The sequence below is a fragment of the Lynx canadensis genome, chromosome E3, assembly GCF_007474595.2.
Source record: "Lynx canadensis isolate LIC74 chromosome E3, mLynCan4.pri.v2, whole genome shotgun sequence".
NCBI classification, from domain to species: Eukaryota; Metazoa; Chordata; class Mammalia; order Carnivora; family Felidae; genus Lynx; species Lynx canadensis.
This window is the reverse complement of record NC_044318.1, coordinates 11734767-11742991: the sequence shown is the minus strand read 5'-3', so window position 1 is coordinate 11742991 and position 8225 is coordinate 11734767. Positions and strand designations below refer to the sequence as shown.

The 8225-nt window shown below is 43.4% G+C and overlaps 1 long non-coding RNA gene across 1 annotated transcript; it reads right to left on the bottom strand.

The window, feature by feature from the left end:
• Positions 1 to 899: 899 nt before the first annotated feature.
• Positions 900 to 7945, bottom strand: LOC115504200. Its single transcript, XR_003965617.1, has 3 exons — positions 7848 to 7945; positions 6689 to 6693; positions 900 to 910 (listed from the first exon to the last, which is right to left on the bottom strand). It is a non-coding gene; the product is annotated as an uncharacterized LOC115504200 (long non-coding RNA).
• Between the last annotated feature and the right edge of the window lie 280 nt (positions 7946 to 8225).

Sequence of the window (8225 nt, the reverse complement as noted above, 5' to 3'; positions counted from 1 at the left end):
ATGACCTGGTGGAGCAGTGATAAAGCCACAGTTGCGAAGAAACCAGGGTTGTGGTTCAACCACCTGAGGCTCGCAGGCTGCTCCGACATGATGGGGGGCAGCCGTATACCCACAAGACCACATCTGGCTGCAGATCTAATGGCTAAACAATTGCGCTAATGGAGACACTGTCTCCCACAGGCTTGCTCAGCTGCCTGTTCTCCCTTATTTCCCATTTTGTCACCTCCTGTTGGGTCTACTCAACAAAACTTTGGTATTAGCATCCCCCACCTGATGGCTCTTCTCCCTGCCACCGGCTTATCAGTTCAGACTTTGTCGTTCTCATAGGAATCACTGCCATAGACTTTACCTGGTCCCCTGCCTCCTGTCCTAACTCCTCTGCATTCTTTAACCGGTCATCGGAATTCATTAGACGTTTCTTAAGAACTCTTCTTAGCTCTAGTGTCATAAAGAATATCCTTTGGTTTTGACTAACTCTGAGCACCTCCCCCTTTGTCTCCTGGTTCCCATCATTCACTTTTCTATTACAAATACCTTGGAGATAAGAGCTTTTTAGGACCAGACTCCTCTTGTAGAATCTAGCAGCTATTCGATAAGCAATAATGGATAGTAAGGCAGGGACAGATCTTAATTATTTTTTTATAGCTCAATATGAACTCATATTAATATGGGCCCAAGCACTCATTTCCATTTGACTTTTATTTTGCAGCACCTTCTCTGTGTAGGGCACCAGGACAACCTATGTAGAGACATGGATTAGCTGTTGCTTAAAGGGGCTCGGAGAGCTGATGACTCTGTGAAGGGCTCAGTGCTGCTTTCTGAGTTCATAACAGCATGTCATGGATTTTCTAGTTCTTGAAAATGTCCAACTAGTGTGCCTGAAACCACCTCATCTTTGTCATTTTTCCCCCTAGCAATACACAAGTTCCTTCTCCATAGTTGCTATAACTTAGCACGAAAGGCATTTTAGAAACCCATTCTGAGGAAGCGGAAAGGAAATTGAATTTTCAATGCGGTCAGCTAGCCCTATATTTTGTTTGTAACACTGTTCTTTGATTTTGTTCTAGAGCAGCAAGAGAAACCTGTTTTAGTGCTAACATGACAACATTTACATCATGTTTATTAAGGTTTAAGGTGGCATGGTCTTGAAAGGGTAATAGGAAATTATAGAGTCAGGAATCTGGTTCTGCTTTTGATATGTTCTAGGACCCTGGACCATGTGCTTAGTCTCAAGACTCAAGATTCTGATCTGTACAATAGGAGAATGGTCCTAGATGAAGGCCATCAAATAGATTTCGACTCAAGTCCACTGTTGATGGCCACCTGGTGCTCTGTGTTGAGAACAATTCTGAGGCTGAACACTGTGATTGATTAGTGATGTCTGTCATGGCTGCAGGATGGAGGAAAGTAGTACAAATACTACTGAGTTGTCAGCACAGAGCCTGAAGTGGGGTCGAGCCCACGAATAGTGAGACAATGACCTGAGCTGAAGTCAGATGCTTAGGTGACTGAGCCTCCCAGGTGTTCCTTTTCTCTATGGCTTATAAGCTGCTCTTCCATTCTTAAAAAATAATGAAACACTCAGGAGCCCTCTTACACCATCTCTACTGTGTTGTTTTACTAATTTAAACCTAAACACCCCTCCCCACCCCACAAAACCCTCCATCCCAAGTCAGCCATCACAATTCGGAACAGGGAACTGTAGATGATCCTTGACATTTGGAGCTCATTACCACTCTTTTTTTGCTGTATGTGATTCATTGTGTTAGATTAAACCTCTGCTTATGAGCAGTGCGTGTGGATACAGAGGTCGTCAGAGGTCATGGGCCCCCTGACGACACTGAGACCCTAGAAGGTGAAGTGAAGTAATCCTCCCAAGACCCCATATTAGCTAATAACTGGCACAGCCGGAGCTCCTGGCTTCCAAGAAGAGGGCTCTTTCTCTTGCCCCATGCAGTGTCTTCCAATTCACTCCAAAATTTCTGATAACTGGGATGACCTTTGTTACAAAGACAGGGGTGCAACCATGTTGATACTGCTTTATTTTTTATTACTTAACTTAAAAAAAAGCTTTAAGTTCACTTATTTTGAGAGAGAGAAAGAGAGCACAAGCGGGAGAGGGACAGAGAGAAGGAGAGGTAGAATCCCAAGCAGGCTCTGTGGGGCTTGAACCCACGAACTCTGAGATCGTGACCTGAGCAGAAATCAAGGGTCGGACGCCTTAACTGTGTGACCCAGGTGCCCTTGGACTGTTTCATTTTTTCACTTAAAAAATCAAAATCGGTGAGAGCCCCTGCATGAGACATCAGCAGGATGCTCAATATCTATTTTCCAGGGCCCTGCCCCTCACCCCTCCGTGAACTGGCTAAGAAAAGTGGGGACTTACACAGTCTGAGGGAGTCTTTTTCACAGGGAAAAGTTGAGGTCCTAGGATACCCGATTACCTGTAAACCAGTGGTTCTCACCAGGGAGTGATTTACTCCCCCGGGGGGATGTTTGGCCAGATGCCCAGGCCAGAAACAGGAAGTGGCCTGCTCAAGCCCATCCACATGTGTCTGAACATTGGGTGCCTCCTTCCTGCAGAATGACGCTGAGGACCTAGGGTGGGGGTGATGACCTCAAAGAGCTACCAGGGCCTGGAAGGTGAGGCCCAGGAGTGGGGCAGCAGAAAGGGTGCTGCCAAGACCTGTCTGCCTCATCCACTGGACGCCTGCTGTGTCACACATGAGCCCAAACTTCTGATTTTTTCAAGAGAAGCCACAAAACTGTATGTTCGTTTGAAACAACCCTTTTGACAATGTTGACAACTAGTCAAAACTTTTCAACCCTGTGTGGGGAGGGGAGGAAAGAAAGGAAAAATTGAGGGTTTCCTGAGGCCTTATCTTTGGCCTGCAAGGGAGCAAGAACTTTCATGTCCTTTGCAAAATCCATGGAAGCTGTCTTTCTAGTGTCTGCCTGTCCTCACTAATCCACATGCCATTCTGAGACACAGTCAGCTGTTAGTCGGGATAGAAGAGTTAGGGCAGAGATTTCTGTCCAAATTATTACCTTTATAATTTCATTTTAATGAATAGGATTTAAATTTTTTTTTAATGTTTATTTATTTTGAGAGAGCGAGAGACAGGGTGCAAGCAGAGGGAGGGCAGAGAGAGAGGGGTACACAGAAAATGAAGCAGGCTCCAGGCTCTGAGCTGTCAGCAAAGAGCCTGAATCGGGGCTTGAACCCACCAACCATGAGATCATGACCTGAGCTGAAATGAAAAGCCAGACACTTGGGAGGAACCAAGATGGTGGAACAGCATTGAAGTTTTTTTGCATCTCCGGACCATGAAATATACCAGATCAACACTAAACCATCCTGCACACCTAGAACACTGATCTGAGGATTAACACAACAATCTGCACAACCTGAACCACAGAACTTGGCTGGTATGCAGCGCGGAGAGGTGAACTGGGGGAGAGAGAAGTCACGAGGGCAGGGAACTGTGTTTTCCTTGCAGAGAGAGGACGGAGATGAGGCGGGGGGAGAGTTCGGGAAAAGCACCCCCCCGCCCCCCAAAAGCAGCTGCAGAGAAAGTGGAAAGGTGGAAGCAGCCACAGGGACTGAACTAAAAGGGAGAAAGGAGAAAGGAGAGGGTTGAAATTCCATTAAGACTCTACAAACAGGGGAGGGCAGAGTCTGAAACTCCGCAGCTCATTACCTGGCAATGTTCCGGTGGGAAGGGCGGATCCCCAGGAGCAGAGTGAAGTCTGGTTATCCTCGGTCACACGGGGGAGAGGCGGTTTCCCTGCCGGGAGGACATCTGGTCGAGGCTGTGTGGCCACACGGTCCCCAGCAGATCCCGGAGAACAACCACATTCGCTGGTGGTGGAACAAGGTCGTTAAGGGCGAAGCCTGGGGCCAGATGCGTGTTGTGATTTTCCATGATCCCTGAAACGCCGCTGCTACGCGATCGCGTGAACTTTCTCTGGGGCGGGCTGGCGCCCAGCCACGGTCTCTGGGCTTGGCAGCAGCAGCGGTCCCGCGAACATTCCTGGCTGCGGCGGCCACCGGCCACTGCTCGGGGAGACCCTCCCGGAGAGGATCTGAGCTGGTCGGAGCCGCAGTCCCTCCGAAGGGAGGGGTCGGGAAACACAGCCGTGTCAGAGATAAAACTCAGGAGGGAGGTGGCGCCTGACAACCTTGACGGCTTGGTCACCGACAGCATAGAAGCAGGGAGCGGAGGAAGCCGGAGACAAAGGACGGGTGCGTGATTGCTGGTGGGGGAGAAGAGAGGTCAGACACTAGAGACTGAGCAGCTGGGTCACCACCATTTTCACCGCTCCTGCGCGTGCGCATACACACCTGCAAGCGCCTCAACAATCCTCTGCAGTAAGCTGAGCAGCGCCATCTAGTGGAAAACGGAGTCATTACACTAAGCCCCGCCCAACGGTGCTAACCTCACTCTTCAGTAACACAAGTCTCTCCACCTGCTTAGATTATGGATGATAAAGCCCTTCATAGTTCGACTTCTAGGGAAAAACGAGGTAATTTCAATCGTATTTCAGTCTATTCTCTGGTCCATCTATTCAATTTTTTGTCTTTATTTTTCATTTCTTTTTCTTGAATACAAACAGAGAAAAAATTTAGTTTTATTGTCAATTTTTATTACAAATATTTTTCTTTAATTTTTCTACTCTATATTTTACTTCTTGGTAAATTTTTCAAATTCCATTTTACTTCCATCATTTCATTTTATTCTATTTCACTGTGTTTGTTTTTTTCAAATTTTCAAATGTTTTCCTTTTTTTGTCTATTTTTTTTCTCTAATCTATTAAGCTCCTTTCCCCAACCAGAGCAAAACACACGTAGGATCTAGCATCATGTATTTGATGTGTGTGTGTGTGTGTGTGTGTGTGTGTTTAATTTTTAATTTTTTAATTTTAATTTTTTTTTACCTTATCAATTCCTTTTCTTCCTTCAAAGACGAAATAAAGGAATTCACACCAAAAGAAAGAGCAGGAGGAAATCACAGCCAGGGACTTAATCAACACAGATACAACTAAGTTGTCTGAACAAGAATTCAGAATCATGATAATAAGAATACTAGCTGGGGGTGAAAATAGATTAGAATCCCCTTCCGCGGAGACAAAAGAAGTAAAAGTTAGTCACGAGGAAATAAAAAATGCTATAACTGAGCTGCAATCTCGAATAGATGCCACGGCAGCAAGGATGGATGAGGCAGAACAGCAATATAGAGGACAAAATTATAGACAACAATGAAGCAAAAAAAAAAAAAAAAAAAAAAGAAGAGGGAGACTAAGGTGAAGGGGCATGATTTAAGAATTAAAGAAATCAGTGATTCATTAAAGAGGAACAACATCAGAATCATAGGGGTCCCAGAAGATGAAGACAGAGAAAAAGGGGGTAGAAGGGTTATGTGAGGAAATCATAGCGGAAAACGTTCCTAACCTGGGGAAAGACACAGACATCAAAATCCAGGAAACACAGAGGACTCCCATTAGATTCAACAAAAACTGACTATCACCAAGGCATATCATAGTCAAATTCACAAAATACTCAGGCAAGGAAAAATTCATGAAAGCAGCAAGGGGAAAAAACGTCCTTACCCTACAAGGAAGACAGATCGGTTTGCAGCAGACCTAACTACCGAAACTTGGCAGGCCAGAAAGGAGTGGTAGGATATATTCAGTGTGGTGAATCAGAAAAATATGCAGCCAAGAATTCTTTATCCAGCAAGACTGTCATACAAAATAGAAGAAGAGATTAAAAGTTTCCCACACAAACAAAAATTAAAGGAGTTTGTGACCATTATACCAGACCACAAGAAGTTTTTTTTTTTTAATTTTTTTTTTCAACGTTTATTTATTTTTGGGACAGAGAGAGACAGAGCATGAACGGGGGAGGGGCAGAGAGAGAGGGAGACACAGAATCGGAAACAGGCTCCAGGCTCTGAGCCATCAGCCCAGAGCCTGACGCGGGGCTCGAACTCACGGACCGCAAGATCGTGACCTGGCTGAAGTCGGACGTTTAACCGACTGCGCCACCCAGGTGCCCCAAGACCCACAAGAAGTTTTAAGAGGGGCTCTCTGAGGGGGAGAAAAGACTAAGTAAATAAATAAATAAATAGCAAAAGCAACAAAGACTAGAAAGGACTGGAGAACACCACCAGAAACTCCAACTCTACAAGCAACATAAGGGCAATAGATTCATATCTTTTAGTACTCACTCTAAATGCCAATGGACTAAATGTTCCAATCAAAAGACATAGGGTAACAGAACGGGTATGAAAACAAGATCCATCTATGTGCTGTTTACAAGAGACCCACTTTAGACCTAACGACACCTTCAGATTGAAAGTAAGGGGATGCAGAACCATCTATCATGCTAATGGTCGATAAAAGAAAGCCCGAGTAGCCATACTTATAGCAGACAATCTAGACTTTAAAACAAAGACTGTAACAAGAGATGAAGAAGGGCATTATATCATAATTACGGGGTCTGTCCACCAAGAGGACCTAACAATTGTAAATATTTATGCTCCAAATGTGGTACACCCAAATATATAAATTGATTAATCACAAATATAAAGAAACCCATTGATAATAATACCATAATAGTAGGGGACTTCAACACCCCACTTACAGCAATGGGTGTATCATCTAATCAGAAAATCAACAAGGAAACAATGGCTTTGAATGACACACTGGATCAGATGGACTTAACAGATACATTCAGAACATTTCATCCTAAGCAGCAGAATACATATTCTCCAGTGCACATGGAACGTTCTCCAGAATAGACCACATACTGGGACACAAAGCAGCCCTCAGGAAGTACAAAAAGATCGATTTCATACAGTGCATATTTTCAGACCACAACGCTATGAAACTCGAAATCAACAAGACAAAATTTGGAAAGGTAATAAACACTTGGAGACTACAGAATATCGTACTAAAGAACGAATGAGCTAACCAAGAAGTTAAAGAGGAAATTAAAAAGTACATGGAAGCCAATGAAAATAATAACACCACATCCCCAAACATCTGGGATGCAGCAAAGATGGTCACAAGAGGAAACTATATAGCAATCCAGGCTTTCCTAAAGGAGGAAGAAAGGTCTCAGATACACAACCTAACCTTACACCTTACAGAGCTGGAAAAAAGAACAGCAAATAAAACCCCAAAACAGCAGGAGACAGGAAATAATAAAGATTAGAGCAGAAATCAATGTTATCGAAACCAAAACAACAACAACAACAACAACAACAACAACAACAACAACAACAGTGGAACAGATCAATGAAACCAGAAGCTGGTTCTTTAAAAGAATTAACAAAATTGATAAACCACTAGCCAGTTTGATCAAAAAGAAAAAGGAAATGACACAAATAAATAAATCAAGAATGAAAGAAGAGAGATCACAACCAACACAGCAGAAATAAAAAGAATAATAAGAGAATATTATGAGCAATTATACGCCAATAAAATGGGCAATCTGCAAGAAAAGGAGAAATTCCTAGAAATATATACACTACCAAAACTGAAACAAGAAGAAATAGAAAATTTGAACACACCCATAACTAGTAAAGAAATCGAATTAGTAATCAAAAATCTCCCAAAAACCAAGAATCCGGGGCCAGATGATTTTCCAGGGGAATTCTACCAAACATTAAAGGAAGAGTTAATACCTATTCTCTTGAAGCGGTTCCAAAACATAGAAAAGGAAGGAAAACTTCCAAAGCCTTGCATGAAGGCAGCATTACCTTGATTCCAAAACCAGATAATGACCCCACTAAAAAGGAGAACTATAGACCAATTTCCCTGATGAACATGGATGGATGAACATCCTCAACAAGATATCAGCCAATCGGATCCAACAATACATGAAAAAAATTATTCACCACGAGCAAGTGGGATGTATACCTGGGATGCAGGATTAGTTCAATATCTGCAAAACAATTAATGTGATTCATCACACCAATGAAAGAAAGGACAAGAACCACATGATCCTCTCAATAGATGCAGAGAAAGCATTTGACAAAACACAGCATCCTTTCTTGATAAAAACCTTCAAGAAAGTAGGGATAGAAGGATCATACCTCGAGATCATAAAAGTCATATATGAAAGACCCACTGCTTATATCATCCTCAATGGGGAAAAACTGAGAGCTTTCCCCCTAAGGTCAGGAACAAGACAGGGATGTCCACTCTTGCCACTGCTT